Here is a 7,777-nt window from a genome sequence, read left to right as displayed (position 1 = left end):
AGGACATGGAATGCTTGGAGCCCCATCCATCCCAATCCACATGAGGTAAATACAAACATCTTCATTAGCCAGATGAAGAATCTGAAGATCAGAGGGTTTGAGTCACTTATCTCAAGTCGTACAGTTCTACATGGGAGATTGCAAACTCTGTCCACCTCCTAGTGGGAAGGATTGAGGCAAGGGCTTTGGAATCACAGGCGTGGAGCCGGGGGTGCTGAGAGAACACTCTTTGTAACCTGCCAGACCACACGTGAGAATACACACCAAGGTGGCATTCTCAACAAGGCAGCCTCAGCTTCAACTGCACCCGCTCTGTGTTGAGACCCCACCTCTGAGTCAGAGTGCTGAAGCGTGTGGATCCTGAGGGGAGGCAGTGCCTTCCATGCCGTCTTAGCAGGGACTAGAGCCCGAGGCAGGCGGGGAAGGGAGGCTCCCCTGTTGATAGACACTTGGCACAGGGCGGAGCCCCAGCAAAGGGAGAACGATTCTTAGTCAAAAGTGTGCCAGGGGACCCTGGGCCCTCATTTCTCCAGGTTACCTATGTGCATTTCAGCAGCAAGACGTTGGCCGGGAAAAAAAAAAAAAAAAAAGCCTCTGTCCTTCCCTCAAATCCTGTCATAGATGCTATGACCCATGGGTGTGTGAGTGGTAGCCTCTCTTATTGCCTGATGAAGCAGGAGAAAGCCTGAGGCCGTGGTAAGTGCAGCTCTGCTCCTAATACATTGTCTTAAGACGTCTTTTGAGTCCCTTTTCCTTCATCTGTAGAGTGGAGGGAACTTTCCCACGTCCCAGGGTTTCAAGAATATTCTTTACAAGGTGCATATTATATAATAGAGTGTATTTCATAATAGATGATCAATTATTGTTTTTAATTCCCCTTTCCTCTGGTCTTTGGCCCAACAGATTGTTAAAAAGAAAGTAAACATTTGGGGATCATGAAAACAGCTCCGTGTTGTCCCAGTTTTGCCTTGGGCCTAGGATCTTCTTGTCATGCTGCTGTCCTTTTAAATCAGTCTGGGTGGCTAAAGATACAAATGTAGGGATCCGAAGGGGCAGCTACACCCCAATGTTTATAGCAGCAATGTCCACAACAGCCAAACTATGGAAAGAGCTTAGATGTCCATCGACAGATGAATGGATAAAGATGTGGTGTATGTATATATACAATGGAATATTATGCAGCCATCAAAAAAACACAAAATCTTGCCATTTGCAACAACAGGGTTGGAACTAGAGGGTATTACGCTAAGTAAAATAAGTCAATCAAAGAAAGACAATTATCATATGATCTCACTCATATGAGGAATTTGAGAAACAAGACAGGATCATAGGGGAAGGGAGGGAAAAATGAAACAAGATGAAACCAGAGAGGGAGACAAACCATAAGAGACTCTTAATCTCAGGAAACTGAGGATTGCTGGAGTGGTGGGGGTGGGAGGGATGGGGTGGCTGGGTGATGGACATTGGGGAGGGTATGTGCTATGGTGAGCGCTGTGAATTGTGTAAGACTGTTGAATCACAGACCTGTACCTCTGAAACAAATAATATATTATAGGTTAATAAAAAAAATTTTAAAAAGGAAAAAAAAGTGTATTTTCTTGTTTCAGTAGTGATTTCGAAATCAATTTTATAGCAAAGTGGCTTATTTTAGAGTCTTTTCACTGTGAGCAGCATTCCTGTAAATTATTTATACTCAATAAAACTTGATTATTGAGATTCTTGTATTTTAAAGGGAGTATTTAAATTATTTTGATTTGAAATATGTTCTCAAGGAGGAGCCAGTAGAAGAAATAGTATATTTATAAGTATAAAACAAGGTACAAATTTACAAATATGAAAGGAAAGTAGTTACTACTTTGGATCTTTGTGCTTCACCAATTTTTTTTTTAAGATTTTATTTATTTATTTGTCAGATAGAGAGAGAGAGACAGAGTGTGCGAGTGCAGAAGCAGGGGGAGTAGCAGGCAGAGGGAGAAGCAGGCTTCCCGCTGAGCTGGGAGCCGGATGCGGGGCTTGATCCCAGGACCCTGAGATCATGACCTGAGCCGAAGGCAGACGCTTAATGACTGAGCCACCCAGGCGTCCCTGTGCTTCACCAATTTTTATGATGAGCTTTTTATGAATTAAACATAATTTTCCTTTATCTCTTCAAGTTTCTGCTTAATTTTTGCCTTTAAGTTGATTTGTTGTATTTTAAATTTTTAAGTGGTCAAGGAATGGATCATTGCTTTTATGCATAGCAAAATTTTGACTATATGGTTATTAGTCATATGTAGTAAATTATTTTTTAATGTCACGCAAATATATTTGTAATGAACAATTCTTTTATTTTTATTTATTTGTTTGTTTATTTATTTATTTATTTTTAAGGATTTTATTTATTTATTTGACAGAGAGAGAGATCACAAGTAAGCAGACGGGCAGGCAGGCAGGCAGGCAGAGGGAGAGGGAGAAGCCGGCTCCCTACTGAGCAGGGAGCCCGATGTGGGGCTCGATCCCAGGATGCTGGGATCATGACCTGAGCCAAAGGCAGAAGCTTAAACGACTGAGCCACCCAGGCGCCCCTGAACAATTCTTTTAAAATAATATATCAATTCAGCTATACTTATAGTCACTTTCTTAGCATTTATAATTTAGGGTTCTTTATACTATATAAACAAATCATTTGTATGTTAAAGATGATTTAAGGTACAAAAATGCATATCAAAAATTTCTAGAAGGACCCACTGAATAGCAGGTGAAAAATCTCCACCACAGAGTCTAACCCCCTGGGATCTAGAAGCTGGCAGAGAGAAGCCAGAGGAAAACAAAATTTATAAGCGTTTACAAATAAAATGAAAAAAGAAATCAGGCATTTCTTCAGAAAAGGAACTTCTTAAAGGACAGCCAAAAAAAGAAAAAAGGGATTATTTCTACTTTAGCCTTTTCCAGTACTTCCTTCATCAATCCTGTTATTTGGTAATAGGTTTCTTGAAATATAAGTGACACGCTATAATATTTACCCATTTGAGGTGTACAAGTCAATGGCTTATATATAATTTTATATTACATATAAAATTATATAAATATAGCATGTATATAATATAAACATATTTATATATAACATAAGTTATATATTTATAAATATAAAATATATTTTATATATTATAATTTTATATTTATAAATAAATTATAAATTGTAATTATTATAAATATAATAATATATTTATAAATTATAAAATATAGTAGTATATTTAGGAATAAAGTATAGAATTTATTATAGAATAATATAAATAATATCTATAAATAAATATATATATTATTATATATATCTTTTCTATTCATATATAATATATAATATTCTATATTATATAAAATAATGTAAATATATATTATATATAAACATAATAAATAGACATAATAAATAAAATAAACATAATATATAAACATAATAAATAAAAATGCATAAACCATCACCACAATTTTAGAACACTTTTATTATTCTGAAAAGAAATCTTATACCTTTTATCTTTCACCTCCCAAACCTCCCATCTCAGCCCAAGCCAATCACGAATCTTTCCACTGTACAGAGTTGCCCATTCTGGACATTTCATATACATAAAAAAATATGTGGCCTTTGTGACTGGTTTCTTTCACTTAGCATAAATGTTTTCAAAGTTTGTCCATGTTGTAGCATGCCCAAATATTTCATTGCTTTTTATGAATGAAAAATGTTCCATTGTATGGGTGTATGACGTTTTGTTCATCAGTGGGTGGACATTGGGTTTTTCCATCTTTTTGATGAAGGATAATTGGAAGAAAGGCAGGCAGGGACAAGCACCCCCTCCCCCTTAAAAGGATTTTTAAACCCACCCTAGAGGGAGCCCTCCACCGTTTTCTATGTGATAGATAGATGACAAAAACCTGATTGGATGACAGGCCAGGGAGGGTAAATCAGATTAAAACAGCCCTCCAACAAGCCCATAAAAACCCCTAGACTTAGGCTGATGGCAACCGTCTCGGGTCCCCTCCCTCTTTGGGAGCTTTGTGTTATCACTTTGCTATCACTCAATAAACCTTGCTTTGCTGCCCACCACTCTGGTCTACTTCTCCATTCTTTGAAGTGGCGTGACCAAGAACTGTGGGCAGCAAAGGAGAAGTAAATCCTGTAACAGTTGACAATATTGTAAATGTTGCAATGAACATTTGAACACAAGTTTTTGTGAAGACAGGTTTTCATCTCTTTTGAGTATATACCTAGGCCTCTTTTCCAGAGCTCAGCAGACAAATGGCTTTTGTATATACAAGCCCAGGCCTTCTGTAAGCTCTGAGGGGTATTCCCTGAGCCCCTGACCTCAAACCTGGCAGGTTAAGCCGAAATTCTACTCAACCTTCAAGGCCCACTTCATGCACGAATACATTCACTCAATAAATGTTTATTCATTCTATACTAGGTGCCAGGCTCTCTGCTACATGCTGGGGATGCAGAAAGAACAACATAGCATTTGGAAGCAAAATTCAACCAAGTTAATGTGAAGATCTAATAAGCTTTATTAAACAATTTATGAATTGACTAGCATCTCCCATCTGGGAAGTAAGGGGAGCTCCAAGGAGTTGTACAAAATGGAAGGTTTTTATGGGAAAGAGTTTGGGCAAAAAGTTATTAGCCAAAGAAAGGACTGTTCCAGTTAAGGTTACCTTCCCTTAGCCAGAAGGGCAGGAAGTCTTATAAGGTGGGTCATGCCATTTTCCTTAGGGAGTGGGAGACTGGAAAGGGCCCATGTGACAGATTACCTCACTGGTGCTGACCAGAAATTCTGCATTCATTGGCTTAAAATTCCATTCTTGGGAAGGTAGAAATTGCAGTTAAGTATTGGTTTGCTGTCCTGGGGGCAAGTGACTCTGAGGGAAAGGGTTAGGGTATAGGCAGGGAGAGATAGGAGGCCCATGACTCCCCTGACTAGGCTCATGCAGGGGGCTAAGTGACCAGGTTCACAGAAATCCCAAATAGGCTTACGGAAATCCCAAATGTGGAGAAATATTGAGGTGGACAAAACCAGGGATAAGGGAGCAAATCAGACCACCTGGTCCTGAATGTTAGAGAGTATTTTGTTTTGTTTTGTTTTTGGCAGCTACATTGTAATCACAGAAAATGACCAGACCTCAAAGAAGTAAGCCATTAGGAGATGTTATCATTAGTCCTTGCTCAAACCAAGCCGGCAAAGAATTTCAAGGCCAAAAGCTTCCTGGTCAGTTCTCAATAAAAGACTGCCAGTAAAAGCCCACAGGGGCAACCCCATTTGGGACCCCTCTCACTCTAGAGACCTTTTTCTTTCCTTTCTGCTCTCACCTTCACTTAATAAACTTTCACTTTACCTTTTTGTGTCCACAAGATTCATTCTTCAACTCCGTGAGACAAGAACCCCACAACCCTATAACAACTCTTCCCTGGGCTTGTGGCTTTCTTTTTAACTATAGGCAAGAATCCTTATCCTCATGGAGTTTAAGAGCCAGTAAGGGCATTGAGGAGAATAAACAAGCAAATTATACGGTGTGTCCCTTTCTCCATGAAGCATTCCTAGATGTGGCAGGAAGGGTTAAATTCTACTCAAGTAGTACTTGTTTATTTCTCTTTTATTTCAAAAAAGTGATTTCTGTCTCTACAATGGCACCCATTCAAAATTTCATTAAAAAGAGATAATGTAAAGTACTCAGCACTCCTGTTACGATGAAGAGAGATTTACCATGGTCATCTGTGCATCCTCCCCATTTGGGTTTCTTTTTATGAGCTCCATTATGGGGTTTGAAAATGACTGACAACATGTGGGAGATGACATGTCAATAACACTGATTTGCAGTATAGAGTCCATGGTTCTCAAGATATGACAGGGTAAGCTTGCAGCTGGGACCATCATGACTTGTAGCCTCCTTCCCCACTGTTCCTCAGCTACCCCACTCAACTGAGGGCTTAGTAACCGCGGGCGGACTCTGAGACTTCCTTCCACTCCTTTCTCTAATTGGGACCAAACAGGTATTAAGTGCATGTGTCCAGCTAGCTCTCTGCTGTGCCCTGGCAGGCACAGGGACTGTGTGACAGCTGGTGCCAGGTATCTGCAAGATGCAGCAGATAGCAGCCAGTGATACGGGAAACAGAGGCAGAAGGAAATGTAGAAAAAAATTAAATGTCCTTTTAACCTGCAGCCCATATTGACAAATACTTGAGATCCACAGAGTATGAACATTCCTCCAGGAAGCTCCCAACTGTCTTAATGCTTTGCTAGAGGGAAAAACAACCTTAGCTCTACAATAGCAAGGCCTCCAGAATCCTGTGAGTCTTCTTTAGCCTATGAAAGTCATTTTGGAACTTCCCTTTTCTTTACTTCCCCCAACCCCAAAGTATATCATCAGTTGCTCCTCACAATCCTGGGGTTACAGCTCTTTCTGCCCACGGGTCTTGTCCCGGTGCTTTAATAAAATCATCTTTTTTGCACCAAAGACTTCTCAAGAATTCCTTCTTGGCTGTGGGCTCTGGATCCCAACAACATTACTCAAACCATACGACATCACCAGGACCTCTTGGAGTCCGCCAGATCTACAGCTTTCTTATTACCAGGAGCACCTGGACAAAATACTAGACTTTCCTGAGCCTCTCGAATAAAACTGGGATCATACCTAGGTTGCAAAGTTGTCAAAAGGATTGGGGGGGGGGATGACACTTCTTGAAGGGGTGGGTCTTGAGCCACCCCATCTCCATCAGCCTCCCTAGTCACTCCCCAGATAAACTCCAAGTAAAATAGTGTACTCGCTGTGTGTGTGTCCCCTTTAGGACAGGTCTGGCACCCCTCTTCCCAACAGATTTTTGCCCCTAAGTCCCTTCTCTATAGAAATCTTGAGGCAGGTCCTGAAATTCATACCCATTTATTGTTAATAACTGGAGGATCTTATAGGCATGTTCTCAGAATATCAACGCTAACAGAGCCTTTTAAGGCTCTTCTGGGAGGCCTGCTATCATGATACCCCAATTCAGTCAGTGGTTTCTGAAATGAATGAAATAAAGGACAGTCAAGCAGGAATCCATCAAGCTTTGAACCGCTGCTTTCAGGCGGCGGCGGCCCCTGGGGAATTTCTCCCCGCTTCATCTCCCCTCCGCTCCCCCCTGGCCCCCCTCGGTCAGGTCGGAGGCGGAGGAGTCCCGGAGCGGGGAGCCCAACCACAGCGGCTCAGAGGCGGGCGCCGAGTCCGCGAGGGAGCCGGGCCGGGGTGGGGTGGGGGGGTAGTGGTGGAGAGCGGAGGGCGGAGGGCGGAGGGCGGAGGGCGGAGGGCGGGGGGGGCGGGGGGCGGGCCCCGGGCTCGCAGCCGTCACGTGGCGAGTCAGCCGGGCGCGCGGGGCGGGGCCGGGCGCGGTAAATAGGCGCGGGGGCAGGCTCCGGGAAGCTACGGCGGCTGCTCGGCCCGGCGCTGGCGGGGGCCCCCGGCGCGCTCGCAGGTTGCAGGCCCAGGCTCTCGGCTGCGGGGCTCGGTGAGTGCGGGCGGGCGGCCCGGGCGCGGCGCCGCCGCGGTGGACGTGACCTTGGAGGGGCAAGGGGAGGCCGGGGCCGGGGGGGGGAGCTTTGGCGCCCCCGCCAGGCCCAGGCGCGGTCCCGCGGCATCCCCGGGGCGGGCGAGAAGGCGGGGGACTCTCGGGCCGTCACAGCTGGGCGGGCAGGGGTGGCAGCTCGCACGCTCCTAAAAGTCGTTGCGGTGAGGAAAGCAAAACACACACACACACACACACACACACACACTCTCTCTCTCTCTC

The 7,777-nt window shown here is 43.5% G+C and overlaps 1 protein-coding gene across 1 annotated transcript in view; it reads left to right on the top strand.

The window, feature by feature from the left end:
• The first annotated feature begins 7,375 nt into the window (after positions 1-7,375).
• CTSB (cathepsin B) overlaps positions 7,376-7,777 on the top strand; it is a 20,016-nt gene continuing 19,614 nt past the window's right edge. Inside the window, exon 1 of the mRNA XM_032389104.1 lies at positions 7,376-7,498. The gene's annotated coding sequence lies outside the window, so the exon portion shown is untranslated. The remainder of the gene's footprint in view (positions 7,499-7,777) is intronic.

This window comes from Phoca vitulina, unplaced genomic scaffold (genome assembly GCF_004348235.1).
Source record: "Phoca vitulina isolate PV1807 unplaced genomic scaffold, GSC_HSeal_1.0 scaffold53, whole genome shotgun sequence".
NCBI classification, from domain to species: domain Eukaryota; kingdom Metazoa; phylum Chordata; class Mammalia; order Carnivora; family Phocidae; genus Phoca; species Phoca vitulina.
The sequence above is the reverse complement of the archived record's forward strand: the minus strand, read 5'-3'. Positions and strand labels throughout refer to the sequence as shown.